Raw genomic sequence first — 24,885 nt, 5'->3', positions numbered from 1 at the left:
TGGGCTTTTCGTAGATGGCTTTTATGATATTGAGGTATGTTCCCTCTATCCCTACATTGTGGAGGTAAAGGTGCTATATTTTGTCAAATACGTTTTCTGCATCAACTGAGGGGATCATATGGTTCTTGTCCCTTCTTTTATAAATGTGGTGTATCACACTGATTGATTTGCGGATGTTGAGCCACCCTTGCAGCCCAAGAATAAATCCCACTTGGTCGTGGTGAATCATCCTTTTAATGTACTGTTGGATCCTACTGGTGAGTATCTTGGCAAGAATTTTGGCACCCAGTTCATCAGGGATATTGGTCTGCAATTCTCCTTTTTGGTGGCCAACTTTTTTTTTTAATCATAGCTTTCCTTTGGAAGTATTTTTCTTCTTCCTGAAACATCTCTATTCCTTTCAGTAACTCAGTTTTATTTGAAAAAACATCTGCTTTTTGCTCTTGGTTTTGAAACTTTATTTTGTAGGTTATATAATCCTAGGTAAACACCTATTTTCCTCAATATTTTAGATATGCTTTTCTTCACACCCTTCTGTCAGATTTCCATACTTTTGTCTTTGGTGTCTACCAGTTTCAATGATACATGTTTTAGGTAGGGATATCTTTCTATTTATCCTTCTTGGGTTTGGTGTACTTCCCAAATCTGAAGATTCAAATCTTTTGCCTTTTGTCAGTGTTTTAGAGAATTTGTGGTTATTATCATTTAAAAGTCTACTAAAAGCACAGACTCTGTTGCTAGACAAATGCCTGGATTTGAATCTTCACCCTGCCATGTACCAGCTATACAATCTTTGGGAAGTTATTTACTCAATTCCTGTCTCACTATCCATATCTGTAAAATAATAATAATAATAATAATTAATAATAATAATAACAATAGCCACTTGATAGAGTTAGAACATTCCCTTAGCCATTACAAAAGTATGCATGTTATTTATATTAATAATAATTTTTTTATTTTTATTAGTATTCTGTTTATTTTCACCTTCTGAAAATCTGATAAAACTTTTGTTAGAATCTCTAGCTCTATATTTCAAATCTCTTGAGCTCTTTTTAGTAATTCTCCTTTTTGCCTTCCTGTTCCTCTCTCAGTAATGTTTTCATAGTTATCTTAACTTGGTCAGAAGACTTTTTAACACATCTGATTAACACATCCGATGAATTATTCTGTATCTAATAATCCTGACATCTTAGATTTCCCTAAATCTGATCATACTTTTTGTTGTCTCTACTGATTTTTATTCCTGGTGCCTTTTTCCTATGTGATATGTGTTCACGTTGAATCATACTCATGTTTTTGGACTCTTATATGTCATAATTGCTTGAGTACAGAATTGGTGGTATATTCCCCCGTAAATAAAACCTAAAGCTCTTTACATTTAATTCTCATTTTAGGAAGTAAAAATATGGTCCCTAAACTAGCTAGAAGGATGTCATGTGGGAAAATCTCGGGTCATAGCCATACCACCCACTAACCCAGAGCCATGTCAGAGTCTTCGTCTTTGAAGAGTGTCCCCAATAGCCCCCATCCTTCACTTCTCCTATCTTCCCATATCCACAGAATAACTCCTTTACTGAGTTTTTAGAACCCATGCCTGCTTCAACACTCACTTCTCTGGATTAATGCTCAGATTTTGGCTTTTGTTTTCTCATTTTGTATCTCTCCTGCCTCCTCAGACTTTCCATTTACTTTCTTGACAGATTACTCATACATCTTTCAATGTGTTGTCTTTAAACATTGTATTGTTCTGTGTCTTGTAGTTGGAGGAGATTTGAGACTTCGTCATTTGTTATATTGTCAGGATGACAATTTGATGCTTCATGTCAAAAAATAATTTTTTTCTGGGAGAATTCAAACCAGTGAATATCTCAGTGTGATAATAGTTTTTTAACTATGCAATTAATCAAAAATATTTCAAAGTAAAGTTAGATATTTATGCAAATAAAAAAAGGTTTTTGTCTTGTTTTCTCTTTGATACTGTGACTACACACATCCAGATACAAAAAGGCAAGATGGATTTTCATCAGATATGTTGAAATAGCCATGCTGATTGAAAGTAGGACCATGTGGAAAGGGAAAACGGTGATGTTTAAGGAACCCCTGAAAAGTAACAAGGACTCCAATTGCAAAAAAAAAGTGATAAATGAATGCAGTATTTTCTTGTTTGGGTGGCTAGTAGTGACAGTGATTTATTTGTTTAATGACAAGTAGAATAACAGTTCACTAAATGTTTTCATAATCAAGCAATCCTCAACAAAGGAGTCAATCCAATTTAATGGGTGCTATGTAAGTCTTCTCTAAGCTAAAATTAAACATAATGTACCAAATTTGTAAATACAATTTTATGGAAGTATCATTTATATCTAACTTTATTTATAGTGCTATTTTCTAAAGAGAATCTTCACGTGAAGAAGAAAACTGTCCATTTTTTTCTAAGTTAAATCCTTAAAGCACCTAACTTTAAACAGAGATAGGGACATATTTAGGAAAGCAAATTTTCAGCTGGAAACTTTGAGAAAGGTTATACAACAATGTCTTCAACGTTTTGCGGGGGTGTTTTGGTGCTCAAAAATTCACTCCTCCTAATACATAGGATTGGCCTGGCCCATGTAAAATTATCTACTCCACATGTCTGCACAGAGTCTGAAATTCTGACCTTAAACAAAGAATTAGGAAATTTTATTTTCTGAAAAGATTACCAAATTTCTAGCTTCCACCTTTAAAGAAAGTGACCCAATGTGTTTTGAGGACCCAATTTATGCAAAGCACGGTGATAATCAATTTTGAGGAGGTGAATCTACTTATTGACCTCTCCTGTACACAGTGTGATAAACATCCTATAAACTACTTGCATGATTAGGATTGTGAAGCACTACCAAAATTCAGATATACAGTTCCAGGCAGCCTGGGGGGAGGAATGTTCTCAACAAATTTCATAGCAATTGATTATGCAGTAAAGCATGAGTTATTTTCTAGGGAAATCTTTGTAAAATTATGCAATCCAGCCCCATTTATGGAAGTGAATCACCATTTATACATTGATTCAACGGCTGCATCCCGATGGAAGAAGAATCCAGCCTTTATTAAGTCAAAGCCCACTGAAATTATGTAACAGAAAGTTGTCAAAATGATCCAAACATGCACAAAGAAAAATTCCAGTGCTTCAAACTTGGCACAAGAAACTACACAAGTAGAAGAAAATGTTTGATTCCAAAATATGCCAATTTCTCTTACTGATCAAATATTCAAATGCCAACTTAGTTGACATGAAGAATGAAGTGAAAGTCTGCAATGCAATAAGGTAATTTCTCTGAAGGGCTCTTACTCTAAAAGTTCAGACAGTCTAATTTCGACATTCAGAATAAATTTATGATGCCAGCTCTTTTTTCACATTGAAAGATAGATATTCCATCTTTGACATTCTGTTTTTTTCCTACAATACTTGGTATCATTGCTCATATTCAGCAAACCAGAATTGATCATGAAATTAGAAAAAAATAGAGAGACATTTACTTTTCAACATTGTAACCATTTAAAATCCTTTTCTGATTTGATTGCTCAAATACAAGCTATTGAGTTGCTACCAGGAAATTATGAGAGTCCTTAAAGTCATTATGTAAGAACATACACCTTCAGTATTGCAGATTCAGGATCCTTCTCCAGGAAGTAGTCAGTTATACAAACCCTCCTGTCACTGTTCCATGAATATTTACATTTTTCTCAGGCAGTAGTAATTCAGATGGATTTGATGTTCATTTCTTTCTATGCTGCTATATATCAGTCTTTCTTTTTGACAGGTAGTTCTTATAATATAAGTTTCCCTTCTGTTTCACTACTCATATCATGCTTTTCATCAGCATCATGCCTAGCTTGACCTTCAAGCCTCCCATAAGCTTGTTGCAGAGAGTTGGAGCTATTTTTTTGACTTGTACTTCATGATTAATGTATTTATTCCTCAATTTAATAAGTATTTGCTAAGTGGCTACCATATTCAAAGTACTCTTCTAGGTACTGAGAATACAGAATAAAATGAAAAATCAGAAGCCAACTTTCATGAAGCTTACATTCTAGTGGGAAGAAATATACTAAAATAAGTGAGATTTATAGGATGTTAAAAGAGAAGTGCTCTAGAGAAAAATAAACCCAAGGATGAGATAGTGTGTAGTAGGTAGGTAAAAAATGCTTGCTATATGGAAAACAGAGACAGCATCAGAAATACGGGTGGTATTTGAGCAAAGACTAAAAAAGAAGAGAAAGAAAAAGGCATTCAAGTCTCTGGGGGAAGAAGGGTCTTTACTCATGAATCAAATACATGACTCAGAAGCAGGAGTATGCCTGGTATGTTCAAGTGACAGCAAAAATATTTAGCCTGAGTAATTTGAATGAAGGATTTTCAACTTACTGGAAGAGGGAAGACTAAAGAAAAGTAGGGTTTGGGGTGGAGTGGGCATCAGAATTTCAGTTATGGGAGTATCTATGTCGAGCTATCCATTAGACATCCAAAATGGAGATATCAAATATCAAGTTGCATATGTCCATCTGGAGTTAGAGAAGATGTCTGGTTTGTGAGAGAGACAGAGAGAGAGAGAGAGAGAGAGAGAAAGCCATGTCATGAGATTAGATAAGTAAATACAGCAAGGCAGGAAAATGGTCCAAGGGCAAAACCCTGGACACTCTAACGTGTAAATGGGATTTCTAACTGGATTATATGTACCCTGGGAATATACATAAGACTTTCTGAGGAGGTTTCAAGCTGATATAGTTTTAGGAAAGTCAGTGTCCATGTCCTCAACTTGATATAAGTAACCGTGACTAGAATTGCTTGACTTGACACCCTTCCCTTCAGTTGACCATGCTATGTGTTCTCATTTTCCATCTCTCCTTTCAAAATACTTTGCTCCTATGCACTTTACAAACAAATGATATCTTTGTCACACGTTGCAAAATCTTATGTTTCGTTGACGCGTGTGTTAATACCTTTGAACTTCAAACAAGGGGAAATTTGAAAGTACTAGTGTCTAATTGGACTCTAATGTCCAAGAACAAGTTTTTATGCATATTAGGTGGTTTCCAATTCTTCTATTGCTGCAAAGTTGGACGAGACTTCTAATATAGTTATCACTTGAAATATCATTAAAACTAATTTGTAATGATTGATCATTTAATTTGGGAACACAGAGTTTGAAAGGTGATCAAAGAGCCAAGTGACATTTTTATAAGGAAACATCTCTATCTCCATCTTTGTGAAAGAGGTTCCTCAGCGAGTACACATATAACAATGAAGAAGCAGAAGGATCGTAAGGAAGCTGAGTGGTAATACATAATATTCACTAATGGATACGAGAACTCATTAAAAATGAAGCTCTGTACAAATCATAAAGAAATTTGAGTGGTGGTATTTTAGATGGAAGAAAAGGTTGTGATTGGGAAGGGGGAGGCTCATATGTTGCTGCAAATATTCTATTTTGTCTCCTGGATGGTGGTTTCATGAGTCTGCATTGTGATAGATTATGAGGCTGTACATGTGTTTTGTGAAATTTTCTTCAGGTGTATTTCACATTAAAATGGCTTAAAATTACACTAGAATAAAATTCCATAATGGGAATGCAATGGAAATAATAGTCTACGAAAAAAAGAAAGGTTTATAATTTCCTAGTACTAAAGAAAATTATGTTCATGTACTTTAAAAATATATTTTTGAAGTATAATTAACATGCAGTGTAATATTAGTTTCTGGTGTACAGATATAATGATTTGACAATTCTTTACATTTCTCAGGGCTCATCAAGATAAATGTGCCCTTGATTTCCTTTATTTATTATTCTCTACCCCCCAACCACCTACCCTCTCTCTGGCAACCACCAGTTTGTTTTATGTATTTAAGAATCTTTTTTTTAAACCTCTTTTTTTCTTTGTTTGTCCATTTGTTTTATTTCTTAAATTCCATATATGAGTGAAATCACAGAGTATTTATCTTTCTCTGACTGCCTTATTTCACTTAGCATTATACCCTCTAGTTGTTGCAAATGACGAGATTTTCTTTACTTTTATGGCTGAGTAATTAAATATATATGCAATTAAATATCACGGAAATATTAAGTTGCATATGTCCACTTGGAGTTGAGGGAGATGTCTGGGCTGGAGATCGATATCACATCTTCTTTATCCATTCAGCTGTTATTGATGGACACTTGGGTTGCTCCATAACTTGACTATAGTAAATAACAATGCAATAAACATAGGGTACACTATATCCTTTTGAATCAGTGTTTTTATTGTCTTTGGGTAAATACCCAGTGGTGGAATTACTGGATCATATGGTAGTTCTATTTTTAATTTTTTGAGGAAACTCCATACTATTTCCCACAATGATTGCACCCACTGCATTCCCAGCAACAGTGTACGAGAGTTCGCTTCTCTCCATATCTTTGCCCGCACTTGTTATTTATCTTTTCGATTTTAGCCATTCTGGCAGGTGTAAAATGATATCTCTTTGTGATTTTAATTTCATTTCCTTGATGAATAGTGATGTTAAGCATCTTTTCACATGTTTGTTGGCCATCTATATGTCTTCTTTGGAAAAATCTCTAAGTTCTTTGTTCATTTTTAATTGGATTATTTACTTTTTTAGTGTTGAGCTGTGTACATTCTTTATATATTTTGGTTATAAATCCTTTGCTGGATATATAACTTGAAAATATCTTCTCCCATTAAGTACATTTTCTTTTTGTTTTGTTGATGGTTACTTTTGCTGTGCAGAAGCATTTTATTTTGGTGTATTCTCAATAGCTTAATTTTGCTTTTGTTTCCCTTGGCTGAGGAACCATATCCAAAAAAAAGTTTCTATAGCTGATGTCAAAGAAATTACTGCCTATGTTTTCTTCTAGGAATTTTATGGTTTCAATTCTCACATTTAGGTCTTTAATCTACGTTGAATTTATGTTTGTGTGTGGTGTAAGAAAGTGGTCCAGCTTCCTTCTTTTGCATGTAACCACATGGTCCAGGTTTCCCAAAACCATTTGTTGAAGAGACCATCTTTTTCCCATTGTATATTCTTGTCTTCTTTGTCAAAGATTAATCAACCACAAAAGTGTGGGTTTATCTCTGGACTCTCTATTCTGTTCTTATGATCTATGTGTTTTATTTTTGTGTCAGTACCATACTGCTTTGGTTATTACAGCTTTGCTGTGCATCTTGGGATACCTGGGAAAAATAAAAAAGTATCCAAATTGGTAAATAACAAGTAAAATTTTCATTGTTTGAAGATGACATGATAGGATACATAGAAAACCCTAAAGACTCCACCAAAAAAACTACTGGAAAAATGAATTCAGTAAAGTCACAAGATACAAAGTTAATATACAGAAATTTGTTGCATTTCTATACACTAATAATGATGTAGCAGAAAGAGAAAATAAAGAAATTTTTTTTTTAAAAGTTGGAACCTAAAAAATAACAAAATTTTTAAAAAAAAGAAAGGAAAAAATAAGCAATTCCATTTACAATTGCACTAAAAATAATAAAATACCTAGGAATAAACTTAACGAAGGAGGTAAGAGATTTATACTCTTTTTTTATACTCTGAAAACCACAAAAGAGTGAAAAGAAATCAAAGAAGATACAAACAAATGGAAAGATATCCCATACTGATGGATTAGAAGAATGAATATTGTTAAAATGTTCACACTACCCAAAGCAATCTGCATATTTAATGCAATCCCCATCAAAATATGAATATTGTCACAGAACTAGAGCAAAAATCCTAATTTTTAAAAGACTTTATTTGTTTATTCATGGGAGACACACAGAGAGAGAGACACAGGCAGAGACACAGGCAGAGGGAGAAGCAGGCTCCATGCAGGGAGCCCGACGTGGGACTCGATCCCAGGGCCTCCAGGATCACACCCTGGGCCGAAGGCAGGCACTAAACCACTGAGCCACCCAGGGATCCTCCTAAAATTTGCATGAAGACCCTGGGTAGCCAAAGCAATTTTAAAAAAGAAGAATAAAGCTGGAGGTATCAAAACCTCAGATTTCAAGATATACTACACGTTACTGTACTTTGAAAGAAATAGAGCTATGTCTCAGACTGCTATAGTGTTAAGATTTCAGTGGATTTAAGTGTGATGTCATAGTTTCATGTGAAATGACCATGTTTAAGATATGTTGGCACTTACATATTTTTTCTTGCAACTATTTAATCTTAAAATGAAAATATTTTGATGTCAGGCAAAGAGGTACAGGAAGAAAGAGTTTGAAGACCACAGACTTAGAGATCAGGAATATGAGGAAGTATAAGCAAAGGATCCTGAGGTTGGGCTGCCAATGAAACAGAAGGAAATTGGAAGCAATGCATACAAGGTATTTCCATGAAAAGAGCATGATCAGCTCTGGTCAACACAATACTGCTGAGAGTTAGCTCACAGGAGGACTGAGAATTCATCACTAGACTTAGCACTCGGTGGTCGTACATGACCTTGACAATAGCTTCTCCCACAGGGTTGCAGGGAGAAAAATCTAACTGAAGTATGTTCAAGAGAAAATAACAGAGGAGTTAAAGACAAGTGAAGAACAATATTTTAAGGAGCTTTGCTTTAAGAGGGAACAGCTGGAAGAGGAAAAGAGGTCAAACAGGTTTTTTTTAGTTTGTTTTTATTTGTTTAGATAAGAGAAATTACAACATGTTTATATGGTGGTGGCAATAATCCAGTTAAAAGGGAAAACACTGGAAATGCTGCAAAGAGAGGGAGGTCACCAGGCTAAATTCCCGAGTGTGTGATTTGACGAATGGAGTATACATGGAAGGATTGGCCTTACTTAGGAGTAGCTCTTCAACGGTGAAAACAAGGGGTGCCTGGGTGGCTCAGGCAGTTAAGCATCTGACTCTTGATTTTGATTCAGGTCATAGTCTCAGAGTCATGAGAACAAGGTTGAGTACTGGAGTGTGGAGCCTGGTTGGGATTTGGGATTCCTTCTCTAAAAAAGAAGAAAGAAAAGAAGAGAGAGAGAGAAGAAGAAGAAGAAGAAGAAGAAGAAGAAGAAGAAGAAGGGAAGGAAGGAAGGAAGGAAGGAAGGAAGGAAGGAAGGAAGGAAGGAAGGAAGGAAAAAAAGCTCGGATTGCTGTTCTCTTGTTCACTGTAATTGGAACAAGATCGTCATCGTAGAGTCAGAAGTGGGGAGAAACATGGGTGGAGGGGTTGAGGGGAGAGGGAAGCTGTGAAATAATCATCTGGAAGAGGAAGAGTCTAGAATAAGGACATACAGTAGAGTCACTTAAGGTCAGTGGTCGTGGTTCTAACGTGATGCCCAGTAAACACAGTTGTCTGTCTCCCCAGCCACGTTTCCCTTTCTCTCTACCTGTAGATAGATACAGATGAAGAGCAGGCAAAGAACTGGATTTAATCGATGTTGGACCTCACTAAGCAAGCAAGTAGGTCACATGAGAAAGTTGTGGGTGAATGAGCAGAATGAGGGACCCGAACTCACTGTCAGGAATGAGGGAGAGAAGGAAAAATGAAAAGCTCTTAGGACCACTGTGAAATGCATTGTACATTCCAGGGGATCAAAGAATTGCTGAGACCTCCTTACCCTTCCTCCTTTCCTATCTCCCTCCCCTGTTTTTGCCTTCTGTGGTTTCCACCTCTAAATGGCCTTGAACAAACTACTCAATCTCCTTGTGCCTCAGTTTCCTCATCCTTAAAATAGAATTCACGTCATTACATGGCTGTAAAGATAAACTATTCTTTTTTTTTTTTTACTGTAAAATAGATGCAAAACAATTGGAAGAGTGCTTGGCCTCCAGTAATTGGCCTATCAATGTTAGCTATCAATGCTATTTAATCCCTCGTAATGCTTTTCCTTCTTTAAATGTTTGTTAAACCTCTACCTTGTTGGAGGTACTGTGCGAGGTTAGAAAGATGAATAGCACAGGTTGCCTTCCCCAAAGGGGCTCATACTGTTGTCAGTACAACTGAAGTGAGTGAACAGAGTGCCCAGGGATCCTAGAGAAGTAAGCACTTAAGGCTCGAGTTGATTTCTTATGGATGAGAAGGAATTAGCTAAGTAGAGTGTTTGAGGAGGACAGGAAGGGAATTCCAGGAGGACACAAGGGTGGGATCTAAAGTAATGATTCCTAAAATAACAATATTAGAAGGCATGGGAATCCTCATGGTGAGTGGAGCCTGTTCCCAGAAAGGCAAATAATTTCTGAGATCGCAGTATGTGAATGGCTGACATGTCAGAGCCATCCTGATTAGTACACAACTAAGGGCTACGTATTAGTAACCTACTGAGTTATTAAACATCAATTTATTTTATATATTGGAAATAGCTCATTGCAAAGAGTTTTCTGGGATATGCTAATATGGTATTATACTAACAAATCTGGCTTCTAAAAAATGCTTGCCAAAGTTTCTGAGCTTCCACTGCATGTATACACAGGAGAGTCAGAATGTCTCTCTCTTTTTTTTTTTTTAAGATTTATTTATTGATTTGAGAGCACGAGAAAGAAAGCACAAGCAGGGGGAGGAGCAGAGGGAGAGGGAGAGACTCTCAGCAGACTCCTCGCTGAGCAGGAAGCCCGACCCAGGGCTCGATCCCACAACGCTGAGATCATGACCTGAGCTGAAATCAAGGGTTAGATGCTCAACCGACAGAGATGCCCACGCACCCCAGACAATCAGAGTGTTTCTGGATGATTCAGAAAAGATGCTTTGTTAGCTGTGCATCAGTGTTAGCTGATCAGTGGTGGTTTCCTCCACTGCTACTCTTGCAAAGATGTATATTGGTTTGGCTTTCTCAGTTTTAGTCCTGTTGCAAATGTTCGATTCTACAGCATGTGGCAACACATGTTTGCATATTTGGGAATCATACTTTTCCATTAACTAAACCTTAAGAACTACATGCACTGACATTTAAATGTAATTCATTCATGTTTCTATCACTAATGAAGATATATACTTAATCTATACATACATCCCTTATAAGTGACTTTTTCCTGATCATATGTTAGCTCACACTGAATAGTACTCAAAAACTTGCAACTTATTTCAAGATAAATCGTAATGAAAACACTGGGTAATTTTTAAATGTATAGTGTACTTTGAGTCTCAGAGAAAGAGATATGACAGTGCAAGAAGTCAGAGGGAGATTTGAAGATGATACATCCCTGGCTTTGAAGATGGAGGAAGAAACTAAACGCCGAAGAATGCGCACGTGGCCTCTGGAAGTTGGGAAAGCCATGAAAACGTTCTCCTAGAGCCTCCAGAAGGAATGTGGTCCTGCCTGCAAGTTGACTTCTGACCTCTAGAGCTGTAAGATAAGTTGTGCGCTTTTTGAGCAACTCCTCTTATAGCAGCAGAAAATTAATTCATCCAACCTAGAGTATTACAATCATTAACAACCTGAGAAGGGCAGTTGGGTGGCTCAGTCAGTTGGGCGTCCCAGCTTCTGACTCTTGGTTTCCACTCATCTCATGACCTCAGGGTCGTGAGACTGAGCCCTGCCTAGGAAAGTGTGCTGGGCATGGAACCTGCTTAAGACTCTCCCTCTTAAAAAAAAAAAAAAAGACTCTCCCTCTTGCTTTCCCTCTGCCCTTCCTCATGTGCGTGCACATGCGCATTCTCTCTCTAAAAAAAATAAGTATATAAATACAAAAAAAAATTAAAAAGTGAGAATAGTCATGGGAAGCATTTTTGAAAGTTTCCAGCAATGAGCATTTCTTTGGATCTACTGGGCACAAAGGACCGTTTGAAGCCCCCTGAACCCATCTCTGAGGCTCGGCAATGACCAGCCTTCTCTGGGAGAGAATATCAGATCAAATTATGGAACTTGATTCTCCCAATACTTAGACACGTAAGTCCAGAAATATGGAATCATGAGTTAATAAATATTTATGGAGCCATCTCTGGTTACTCAGAACCAGTACTCCCATTTCCACCTTCGATACACATGGACTGAAATAGCAGGATGGAGAGCCCATATTCACATTCATTCCTGAGTATGTTTGTTCAACTACATGAACTCTAAATCCAAACACAAATAATTATTAATTGAATTGCATTATCTGTGCCTTTTAGTCACTCCTAAAGGTGAATAACACAGAGTTACTGCATCTACTTTATAGTTTATAAGCATGAAGTGCAAGTGGAGTACTGTTAAGTAGGTTATTTCAGTAGAAGGCCATAAAAATACTACTCTGTCAATGGTCATAAGAGATAGCCTTGGCAATTCTGGTGCCCTAGTGTGAGGTATAGGTGCAGATTTTTTTCTAGAGCAATCCTGTGCTCTCCAGCAGTGTTCTAATCTATGCAGATCTATAGATAACTATAATAAATCATCCAACTTCATTCCTTAAGTAAGGAATTACTGCTTTGGCTTGAAATTTTAATAGTTTAGAGGTTGAGAAATATCTAAATATTGCAAATAGCTTAACCATCATTCCACTAAGAGTGCAGGAATGGAAATAGCATCTGATTACCTGCTCTGAATGCTTCTATAAACACATTTTAAAAACATTTTTTAAAGTCTCTTCAAGCTGCTTTTTCCAAGTTGAATATTTTAGAGCTATACTAGAGTAACATGTTTTACTTAAGAAGATGGATCTAAATGTGCTTTTTAGTGAACAAGTCCTTAAGAGTGGCATTACTCATATCCGTATTACTTTTTCTCAACCCACTAACAAGACTTCTTGAGAGATGTGTTATATGCAGTTATTGCTCAATAAAAAGTACCAGAAAACTGACCTGCTAGATTTCAGCTGCTGTCTTGGTCACACGGCAAGTATGATTTGGACACATGCCTGTCTCATAGCAGGAGCTGGAGCTGAATTTGGCAGCAAGACTTCTGGCTTTAGCCTGTCCTCCATCCCTCTGCGATGTTGGCTTTGCAAAAGGAAGTAATGTCAGGTATTTGCAAGTAACACAAACAGTAACATATTACCAAAATTACATATTTTGTCAAGTCATCCCCAAACATGTGACTCAAGACAACAATTACTTTTCCATGTTCACACATCTGTAGATCAGCTGCGTATTGGCTGACCTAGGCTGGCCTTGGCTTGGGCTTGCTTCCTTTAGCCAAAGCAAGCCACACAGCCAAGTTCAATATCAATAGAATGAGGAAATACATTGTGCCCACAGTGGGAGGAAAAGGAAAGAGAGTATTTGCAAAACGATAATCTAAAATATTAAAGACTCTGATTAACTTAAACCAAGAATCACTTTATTGCAAAGATACAACAGGAGTCGAAGGATCAAAGGAAAAGCTGAAAAATCAAGCCTGAAAAGGAAACAGAATGGATCCATGGGTCTATGTAGGAGGAATCCAAAGGGAGTGTCTGTAGAATCTGGTCCCTAAGAGGGATGAGTATCAACCAGCTCCAGTATGTGTTGCTCTAATCAAGTTTGAAAGTCCAAGGAGAGCACCTCCGCTTGGTCAAATCACGTGTGTGCTCTTGGGTTGGCTGATCAGGAACTAATGCACAACACCGGCGCATTTTCATTTTGTCTTTCCTGTAGGCAGTACAAGATGACGTGCCAGCTTGATTTTAAGGAGGGTGCCCCTGGAGTTTGTAGGACTGGCTGTCAGGTTTGTTAGAAGTTACATAGGTAATTAGATGTCAACTATTTATAACCAGTGGGAGACAGAAAACTTCTGGCCTACCATTCTAGGCATGCTGAAATTAGTTCTGAATTGTTGTGAGACCATGGGATTGAAAAATGATGATTTATGCAAGGCAATAAGAAAGTGTCCCCAGAGTTGGTGATGATGGTCATCTTTTCTCCATTCCTGCATGCTGCACAGGGGAGAAAAATACTCACATGGACATCTGGGTATGTTTAGGAGGGGAATTGCTACAAGTAGGCAATAAACTAACGATATGAATCGCACATAGAAAATAGCACTGTAAGTTTGGAATTTACTGGACTCTTCACTTGTCATTGAGACACTTATGCAATAAGTCTACTACAAAAAATACGTCAATACACAATTCTAAATAGAGGAGCATAAATGATAACATTGAGTAAACCACACATGGTTGAGTTCCTCATAGCTGAACAATGCTTCTCAATACTAAAATATTCATATTGCCCTAAAATATATTTGTATATGTTATGTCTGTATGTCTGTGGACTGTACTTATGGACAGCCATAGCATATAAAAAATGACACTAATTCTTATGCTGGCAACTGTGGATGGACACTGAATGCTAAATTGCTTTTAATTTCACTTTAAAGAATCTTGACTTAAGTTTTTTTATTTAAAAAAAAATTTCAGGTGGGGGAGGGGCAGAGAGAGAGAGAGAGAATCCTATGCAGGCTCCATGCTCAGCACTGAGCCCAACGTGGGGCTTGATCTCAAGACCCTGCGATCATGATCTGAGCTGAAATCAAGAATTGGACACTTAGGTAACTGAGCCACCCAGGCCCCCTAAATTGTTTATTTTAAAATATACCACCTATGTAACAAAAGAGTATGTCTTTCTTTTAAATTTAATATATAATTCTGAATGATTTAGAAAAATGACTTCTTGAAAACATACTTGTAACTTTCAGTGTTTTTCATTTTCTTTCACTTATGCTTTTGGATGAGGTGTTAACATTTTGTGAATTTTGAATAATAAGCTATGTTTTATTTTTAATTCCTTAGAATGCACAAGTCGAGATTGTGATAGGATGAGATAACATAAAAGCACAGATCAGAAAAAGAAAATGGAAAATCTTCAAAGGAGTTATCTGCCTAAAAAAAAAAAAAACTAGAAAGAATGGAAGTGAAATGACTCTTCTTGAGCATGCTTTGCATAAAATTTGTGATGAGGCATTACAGTCTTTACTTGAGTAAGATTTACTGATCAAAACATTAAAGATGAGCAAGAAGCTTTTTCCAATCAAATCAACAATTTAAACAGATCAGATGAAATCCCAACCACATCATGTTCTTTAATAACAGAAAATGTGAATTATCACCCCAAAGCAATGAGAATGAAAAAGAGAATTGTTCACATCAAATTCACAACTTAGAAGAAACAGATACCACTCTGGTCACCGCATTAAAGTATGGTGAAAAGTGCATTTATCAACTTAGCAAATTGAAGGAAAAGACAAAAATCCCTGGAGTGTTACTGTTTCTTGGATTGTGAGGCCAGAAAATGGCCGTCACCTCCTTCTGACAGCATGAGAGGGTTTTTAGCAAAACACAATCTGACTCAAATTAATTATTATGATTTTTTACTTGGATGTATATATCAGAAAATTTAGTATTTACTTTTACAATAAAATTATTTTAAATGGAGAAAAATTGTAGATATTGATACTTGTATTCTCAATCCGTGGCAAAGAATATTGAAACTGTATTTTCATGTTGCCTAACTAAGCTTTAAGTTCAGCCTTGATCACTGAAGGTATCCATGACTAGAAATACGTTTTTGGTTCAAAGAAACACAAAATGCCACTTTCTGATAAAAAAAAATTAAAATAATTCACAAATGCATCTACTAGCACTCAAAAAGTTCGAGTAAACACCAGTCAATAAGTAACAGGCAACAAAGATAAGTAAATGCCAATATGTTAACGGCCATCTAGAAGAGAATAATATCATATGCTCAATATCAGTAGAGCATAATAATGATTTTGGTGGCACCAAGGGAATAATATTAACACAAAAGAAAGCAAAAAGTTCAGTTTATTAGAAATTACTTCTAAAAAAAACCGAAATTATTTCTAACTTTGTTTAAGCAATAGCTGATCACGTAAAGCAGATTTTATAAACTAAGTGTCTGGGATGGGGAAGTCAAAATGAGAGTACTAGTTAAATGTGTAATAAGGTAAAACAAACAATTATAAATAATTATGCAAGGGAAATACTATCTAACTTTGTACCGGGGATAAAAGTTATATTGAACAACAAGCATTCACTATAGTTATTGCTGGGCTCCCAGAAGAAAACAATGGGGTGGATCTCGTTTGTTTTACGCCTGTTGTAAAACGCACACATTCTGGCCTAAGCACTACAAAAAAAATTTCAATTTTCAGCATTGATATAAAAGATTTGCTATGCCTATGATCCTGGTGCTAACATAATTGATAATTAAAAGTGTATACAAGTTAGAATCGGAGCCAAAATCCCAGGCCCATGGACAGCATATACAGTTAGATTTCGTTGCTAGGAGACAGGGCTGCCGATTACCAATAGCGATGACTCTAATGTTCTTTAGAAAAATCCAGAGGCCACATATGGGGTTTTGTTTTTGTTTTTATTTTAATTCACCCAAAGATGGAACAAATAACTTGATAGACAAATTGAAAACTTTGACCTTATAAATACACTTGTACACATGATGATAATGCCAGCGAAATACTGTTAAAGCAATTAGATCTCATTAGGCGAGATGTGAAATGCTTAGAAGATAAGAGGAAATTAACAGGAGACTAGCCCTCAAATCAAGAGCGAGACATGATCTTAGGTGAAAATTTAAATTAATACCGAAATGTGCTATAAGTTATTTGTCATGAACTGTTGCTTGTGATAATAAGGTTACCAGAAGCTTACCAGAAAAGCCCAGAGAAATCTAAACTTGGCTGTTTCACTTTTTAAAAGTCAAACAAAAGTACATATTGCAATTTTTTAAGATGCGTTTTTAAATATGAAGCAAAAATGACACTGTGACAAAATATAAGATTTTATAACAAGGAAGAAAAAATATTTTTAGGCCTATAAAGCAGTAAGAATATTACAAGAAATCACGCATCTCTATAGGGACTGTTTTCTGGCCATTTCTTTTCACTGACTTATTGAGATAATTTCACATGTCATAAAATTCACCCATTCAAAGTGATCAGTTCAATGGTTTTTAGTATATTCAGAGTTGTGCAACCATCACCATAGTCTAATTTTTGTCATATTTTTGAATAACAGCTTTATTAAGATATAATTCACATACTATAAAATTCACCTTTTTAAAGTGTACAATTCAGTAGTTTTTAGTATATTCAGAGTTGTGCAATCATACTCACTATTTAATTTCAGAGCATCTCCTCACTCCAAAAAGAAGCCCCTCCTCTTCCTCCATCCACCCTTCTAAGTCACTAGTCTACTTTCGGCCTCTGTGGATGTCTCTTTTCTGAACACTCCATATAAATAGGAATATGCCCCTTTTATGTCTGCCTTCTCGCATTAAACACGCTGTGTCCCAGTTGCATGTTGTAGGATAGATCAGAACCTCCTTCGATGAACTAAACATATTTAGTTGTATGGATATACCTCATGTTAATCACCCGTTCATCAGTCGATAGACATTTTGGTTGTCCCAATTTTGACCATTATGAAAAATGTTATTTTGAACATTTGTGTACAAGTTTTAGTGTGGACACATATTTTCAGTGGTCTTGGATTTATACCTAGGGGTGGATTCCTGGATCATATGATAACTCTGTTATAGCTTTTGGGGGAACTGCCAAACAATTTTTTTTAAATAGTGGCATCGAGGGCACCTGGGGGTGCTCAGTGGCTGAGCATCTGCCTTCAGCTCAGGGCGTGACTCCGGGGTCCCGGGATCGAGTGTTGCATTGGGCTCCCTGCGGGGAGCCTGCTTTTCCCTCTGCCTGTGTCTCTGTCTCTCTGTCTCTCTGTCTCTCTCTCTCTCTCTCTCTCTCTCTGTGTCTCTCATGAACAAATAAACAAATACAATCTTTAAAAAATAATAAAATAAAATAGGGGCATCATTTTACATTCCCCTAAGCAATGCATGACAGTTCCAATTTCTCCATATCCTTGCTAAACCTTGTTATGGGTTGTCTTTTTTAGTTTAGCCATCTTAGCGTCTATGAAGTAGAATGGCATTGTGGTTTGGGTTTGCATTTCCCTGATGACTAAAGATGTTGAGCATCTTTTCAAATGCTTATTGGCAAGTAGTACATCTTCTACGGAGAAGTGTTTATCCAAATCCTGTGCCCCTCTGTAATCAGATTATCTTTACTTTTTATTGTTGACTTGTATTTCTTGCCATTTTAAGATTAAAATAAAGTCTTTTATATTTTTGGGATAAATTTGACATAAAAATTGTGTTAAGTTTAAGGTACACCTGTGTTACTTTGATATATTTATATATTGCAATATGATTACCACTGTAATATTTACCACATTATGTCATTTTAATTCAATACTGTTGTCTCTAGTCATTAAACTGTGCACTGTAGGCGGATCCCTGGGTGGCTCAGCAGTTGAGCATCTGCCTTCCGCTCAGGCCGTGACCCCGGGGTCCTGGGATCGAGTCCCACATCGGGCTCCCTGCGTGGAGCCTGCTTCTCCCTCTGCCTGTGTCTCTGCTCCCCCCTCTATGTCTCTCATGAATAAATCAATAAAAATCTTAAAAAAATAAAATAATAAAATAAACTGTGCACTGTATGTTTTCTATGTGTGTATGTGTGCAAACAATGTATTTCTAAGGCTTATTTATTACTTGTTACAACTTTGTACCCTTAAACAACAATTAAAATATAATCTTGATAGAATAAAATAGAAATTTGGAAAAATTGAACAAACACTGCTCTTTTGGGTTTTCTTTATAATATCTGACTTTTAAAATTTGAAAGAACTTAAATGATACAGTTGGATATAAATACAAAAGATGCTGAAATTACAATAGAAATGATAGCAATTCAATATATAAAATTAAGATATTTTAAATATTTTCTGTCGTCTAATCATTTGTCTAAGGGACCTCTTTACATTGTTTGAGCATAACATGCAAAATCCATAGCTCGTTTCTGAATTTAAATATTGCTTTACAAAATTTGATGATGATTTCAGTTACTAATGCTTCTACAGAGCACAGGTTTTCAAGTTGAAATTTATACAGGAAAAGAAAATACCTAAACACTATATGATAATTTAATTTGACACAACTGTCAGTGATACACAAATGATGTGGAAATTTTTGACTGTAACAATATTAGTTAAGGGAAAAATGATTTTCTCTCAAAATATGTAATACTTCATAAATTATCTATTTTCATTACTAATGTAAACATATCCAGCCCATCAGCAAAGCTCTCAACTACAATCCATAATAATTAATACAGTTGTCCTTGCGGTTTTTCCTTATTTCAGTCAATGAAAACCACAGTTTTATACATGTTTTTTCAATTTTGCTGCATTAATGTCAAGGTCAGGATAGGAGGCTATGGTATATTTATTTAACAGTTAGCTTTATTTATAATTTTAAAATATCTATACATCTCCATTTCTTCTCTCGTCCCCTAGACTAATCTGGTCATGTTTATTGTTGATGGATTAATTTAACACTTTGTTAAGTGTGAGTGGATTATTATGGTTTTGTATAATTAAAACGAATCAGTGAAGAAAGGCTAACTGCGAGTCTTCCCCTCCTAATCCCGGAAGGCCCTAGTTTGCTACTCATAATTATACTGAGAGTGGGAGGTGTGGCTGTGAGGAAGTAAAAAAAAAAAAAAAAAAAAAAAAAAACAGAGCCAATCTAAACACCTGTGCAGAAAAGAAGCGTAGGTAGCTATCACCACACGTCGCCGACTGTACCAAATAGATTAAAAAGCACTGGAACATTATTAATAAAATTGCACAAAGAAAATATGATCCCACATTATAAATGTCTGAGACTCTAAGAAACTTGAAACGACCCTCAGTTCCTCTTTTACTAAGCATGCAGCTGAGTGAGGAAGGCATTCAGCCCATGAAGAAGACTTATTCTTGTCCAATGTCCACTCCACTTGTTGCAAACTGTAGAGTCAAAGACCTTTGAGAAAAGTAACCCATTTGAAACTCCTCTGCCAGGAAACAAAATCAGTTTCTATTTATTTATTTATTTATTTGTGCATTGTCCTTTCCGAAGGTGGAAGGTCCTCCCCATCCCTGCCAGATAGGTCTTCAGGATTATTGTGGGTCACACTAGTTTCTCCAATGCACCAGCTATTTGACCCCTCCCCAAATGGAGAGTTTAGTGCAGCCACTGTGCCCCGGTTCTCCTACTGTGTACTTGGAAAGCGCGCACAGGTGACTTACCTTTTGAGTTCAATGGTTTCCAGAGCAAGAGAGTTCACCCTGGAGTTCGATGTGGAATCTACTACATGAACCCAGAAAGCCTACGCTTTGAGCTTGATGCAGAGGCAAAATGGGACCCTTGGACTCACTTGTTTAGGAAGGAGTTGAGCATATTTTGTACAAGGGAAGTAGAGTGAGTTGAATACTTGCTGACCTGAAAGTGCTAATCTGTAATGCGATTCACAGAGCATTTCTGGGTTTTAACCTCATACCACAGAGAAGATTATAGATTCTCTCCTACCTGTTGCCTAGTGGATCATGTGACCAGATCTGGCCAGAGGCTTATGGTGAAAGTGGGACTGACGTCTGGGATGGAGCTCTGTGTTGCTATGTGACACCCCGTGATGACCAGCAATGTTTGGGGCGGTAGCTGCTCCGTTAGCCTGAAACCAGAGAGAGTAACCAAGGAGGAAGCAAAACCACAGCTGACCCCCAACAGATAGGTCGATAGGAGAGAAAAAACTTCTGTTGTTACGAACCATAGAGAGAGGGGAGTTATTACATTATAATGTAGACGTTCCCGGTGCCTGCAGTGACATTTCTTAGTACAAATAAGGCATTCCTCAAATTAAATGTTTGAACATTTAATGCTTAACTGGTGAACATTATGAATTATTATTATTATTATTATTATTAACTGGAAGCATTATGAATCACAAATACTGCCTCAAATTTATTATTTTTTTAAGTTGTATTTATTTGAGAGAGAGAGAGAGAGAGAGAGAGAGAGAGAGCACATGAGCAGGGGCAGGAGTAAAGGGAGAGGGAGAGGCAGACTCCCCACTGGGCAGGGAGCCCGATGCAGGGCTGGATCCAGGGACCCCGGGATCATGACCTGAGCTGAATGCAGACGCTTAACCGACTGAGCCACCCTCAAATTTACTTTTGAAATTTGTTGGTCTGATCGAAGTCTAGACTCAGAAAAGGGTGATACTTTTTCCAGTGAAAAGCAGGTTAACTTTAAAACTCGAGGTCTTTTCAACCATTTACAGTATTTACAGTTACTGCTGGTAGCACAATGATTTTAGAATAATGGAAGCTAATGTGACTTTTTACTCCCAATTTCTCCCCAGGATACTTGGCAGTTTCTCTCAATCTTCTGGTTGCTTTCTCAAAAACAGCTGGGACTTAATTCTGAGAAAGCAGAGAAACAACATTGTCCTACAGCTTTTAATTGCCAATTAAGCAGGTTTCAATTTATGAATCCATCTCATCTGTGATTAAAATGGAGTTTTTTTTTTTAAAAAAAAGATTTTTAAAGACTTTGAGTACTTCTTCACATTCCTTTCCTGAGTAGATAGAGTTAATGAGTTTTAATCTATATCCATAAATAAAAATGAATGTCTTTGTCTAACACTTGAAGGAAAGTAAAATATGTGTACTGTAGACTCTCATACCTGCAAATGTTAATAATATTACATTATGTTTATGGCAATATCAAGCAGACAATTCCATGAAAAATCATTGTTGTGAATTAATTAAAAGACACTAGCTGGGCAAAATGCATAAATAGCAAAATACCATCTACTTATATGATATAGATCATATATATGCCTATCAGATAGGTTTGTCAGGTACAAGCGCACACATGAAATTCTGAAATGGAAATTGTCTCAGAGGAAAAGCAGTCATATACATGTCTATGTTCACAATAATGTTTTAAGAAGTATTTTTATAAAGCACCCTTGACTCATATTTAGACTTCATTGCCAATCTTAAGTAAATTATCTCACAGTCTCTATTTTCCTGGGTGGGTGCGAGAGTAGTGTTTATTCATTTAATTGGTTCTGGAGTAAAGATTTCTCATTTGGTTCCTGCTGTACTCCCAAAGTTAAAACATGTATTATATTAAGAGAAAATAATGTCTGAGTAAATTATTATTGAACATGGCTCTTTCTGTTATTAATGACATATTGATTTGTAGATCCCCCACCCCATGACCTATTTCTTATGTCTCCATGGACTCCAAATTAGAGGAAGAAATAGGATTTTTTTTCCTCTCTATATTCAGTATTAAGAGTAGCAAATCTTGATACTAAGATGGTCAGGAAATTGAGGGGGGGGAATACCCTGTTTGCTAAATTAGGAAATCCTAGGACCCATCTCCATATTCCCCAAGTCTCCTGTATGGGACACCACCCTCTTGGATGGTGGTTCTCAATCTTGGCTGCACATTAGATCATGTGGGAGCTTTCAAAAATTCTGATGCCCAAGTGCACCCTGAATTAATTAAGTATAAATACTTTGGGGAGTGTGTCAACTTGACTGGGACATGAGGCGCCCAGATATTTGGTCAACCATTATTCTAGATTTTCCCATGAGGATGTTTTTAGATGAGTTTAACATTTAAATTGAAAGACTAAGTAAAGCAGATTGTCCTCCCTAATGCGGGAGGGCCTCATCCAATTAGTTGAAGACCTGAATCCAACAAAAAGACTGACCTTCCCCTGAATAAGTGAGAATTCCTTCTTTCATGACTGCTTTGAGCTGGAACATTGTGTTTGTTTGTTTGTTTGTTTTCCTGCCTTCAGGCTTGAACGGAAACATCTGTTCTTCCTGGGTCTTGAGTCTGCTGGCTTTCAGATTGGAACTCACACCATCAGCTCTCCCGGATCTCTAGCTTGCTGCCTGCAGATCATGGGACTTGTCAGCCCCCGTAATTAGGTGAGTCAATTCCTCATAATAAATCTCTCTCTTTATATATATATGGCCATGTGAATTTATATGGCCAAAGAAATGTGAGACGTCATGGATGTCGCACGTCTGTCATGTTCAAGAGCCAGAAGAGAATCTCCATGCACTCTTTTCCCTGTAGTGTAATGATCACAAATGTTTTAGGGTTTTTAGGGACAGGATGTTCAGGGGGTCTGGTTCCTGAAGTGAAGGTGATGAGAAGATGACATGCAGCAGAGCACAACTGACCCAGAGTGGACATGAAGCATGAGTGAGAGGAATAAATAATATTATGAGTTTTCTGTAAGAGTTTTATGAAACTGTGTTAAGATACACACACATACACACACGCTTTACCAGTTCTGGGGCCATTCTGCCTCAGGGTTTGTTGTTATGTGAGGTAATATATTTTCTTACGGGATAAAAGACTTGGTCATGGTTTTATGTTGTTTTTATCTATAATCATTCAAATTGTGCAGCAGAAATACTCCTCTCAATCCTTCAAATCCTACTCATTGTCCTGTCTTCCCTGGTGTCATAGGACAGCATTGTGCTTCTCATTTCTGTCACACTGCTATACATGTTTTTCTCATCACATGCATCTGAGTGATTCCTAATGTCTTATTTTGCTATTGCCTCTCTGCTGGCCTATAGGCTTCCCAAGGGGAAGATTTATATCTTTCTATCTTTGCTTCTCTGGCATCTATACCCATACCAAGTACCTAACAGGGCTCAACATACATTTTTCTGAACTAAATCACATAATCCCTCCATGTTGAAGTGGTAATATACCTTCTACAAGTGCCGCATGCTCTAGTTAACAGTTGTATAAGCAGCTGTGCTTTTACTAAGTAAGTTTCTTCCTTTACACTCCTATAATTTTTATTTTTCATTATAAACATCTTACCCTCATTTCAAAAAAAAAAAAATAGAAAAGAGTGTCAAGGGGCACCCGGGTGGCTCAGTTGGTTGAGCCACCGACTCTTGATTTTGGCTCAGGGCTCAGGCCATTGGGCTCTACGATGGGTGTGGAGTCTGCTTAAGATCATCTCTCTCCCTCTGTCCCTCTCCTCCCAAAATAGGAAAGGTGTCAACATTTATAAAGTAAAACTGGATAGGAAAGAAAGGAATAGATAAAATAGCCCCCAAGTTCTGAAATGCAATGCAATAAGAGCAGATAGGTATGTACAAACATCAGGAAAATAACACGAAGACTGTCACACATTTAGCATACGTAAATGTATGCACAATACCTAACGGTATGCCCCAAATTCAACTTTGAGCTTTCTAGCTGCTAAAAAACCCAACAAACATCTATCTCCTCCAGCCATCCAAGACGCCCAACGGAAAGAAGGCTAAGGGGAATAAAGTGGCCCCCGCCCCTGTTGTTGTGAAGAAGCAGGAGGCCAAAAGGCAGTCAATCCTCTGTTTGAGAAATGGCCCAAGTATTTTGGCATCTGACAAGACATCCAGCCCAGAAGAGACCTCACCCACTTTGTCAGATGGCCTTGCTACATCCAGCTGCAGCAGTAAGAGATTTTTCTCAATAAACATCTAAAAATGCCTCCCACAATTAACCAGTTCACCCAGGCCTTGGACCGCCAAGCAGCTACCCAACTGCTTAAGCTGGCCCCCCAGTCCAGACCAGAGACAAAGCAAGAGAAGAAGCAGAGATTGTTGGCTGGCTTGAGAAGAAAGCTGCTGGCAAAGAGAATGTCCTGACTAAAAGGCCACCTGTCCTTGGGGTTGGGGTTAATACTGTCACCACCTTGGTGGAAAACAAGAAGGCTCAGCTGGTAGTGATGGTGCGTGACGTGGATCCCACTGAGCTGGTTGTCTTCGTGCCTGCCCTGTGTCATATGATCGGGATTCCCTATCCGTACTATCAGAGGGAAGCCAGGCTGGGGCGTCTGGTCCACAGGAAGACCAGCACCACTGTCACCTCCACACAGACTAATTCAGAAGACAAAGGAGCTCTGACTCAGCTGATGGAAGCCATTAGGATCAATTACAGTGACCGATTTGATGAGATCTGCCACCACCGGGGAGGCAACATTCTGGGTTCAAAGCCGGTGGCTCCCATTGCCACGGTGGAAAAGGCAAAGGCTAACGAACTGGCCACCAAACTGGCCTGA

At 37.3% G+C, this 24,885-nt stretch overlaps 1 pseudogene; it reads left to right on the top strand.

Moving 5' to 3' along the window:
* Positions 1–13,530: 13,530 nt before the first annotated feature.
* LOC112918613 (large ribosomal subunit protein eL8 pseudogene) lies at positions 13,531–24,885 on the top strand (annotated as a pseudogene).

Source organism: Vulpes vulpes, chromosome 14 (assembly GCF_048418805.1).
Source record: "Vulpes vulpes isolate BD-2025 chromosome 14, VulVul3, whole genome shotgun sequence".
Lineage (NCBI taxonomy): Eukaryota > Metazoa > Chordata > Mammalia > Carnivora > Canidae > Vulpes > Vulpes vulpes.
This window is presented reverse-complemented; position numbering and strand designations above follow the sequence as displayed.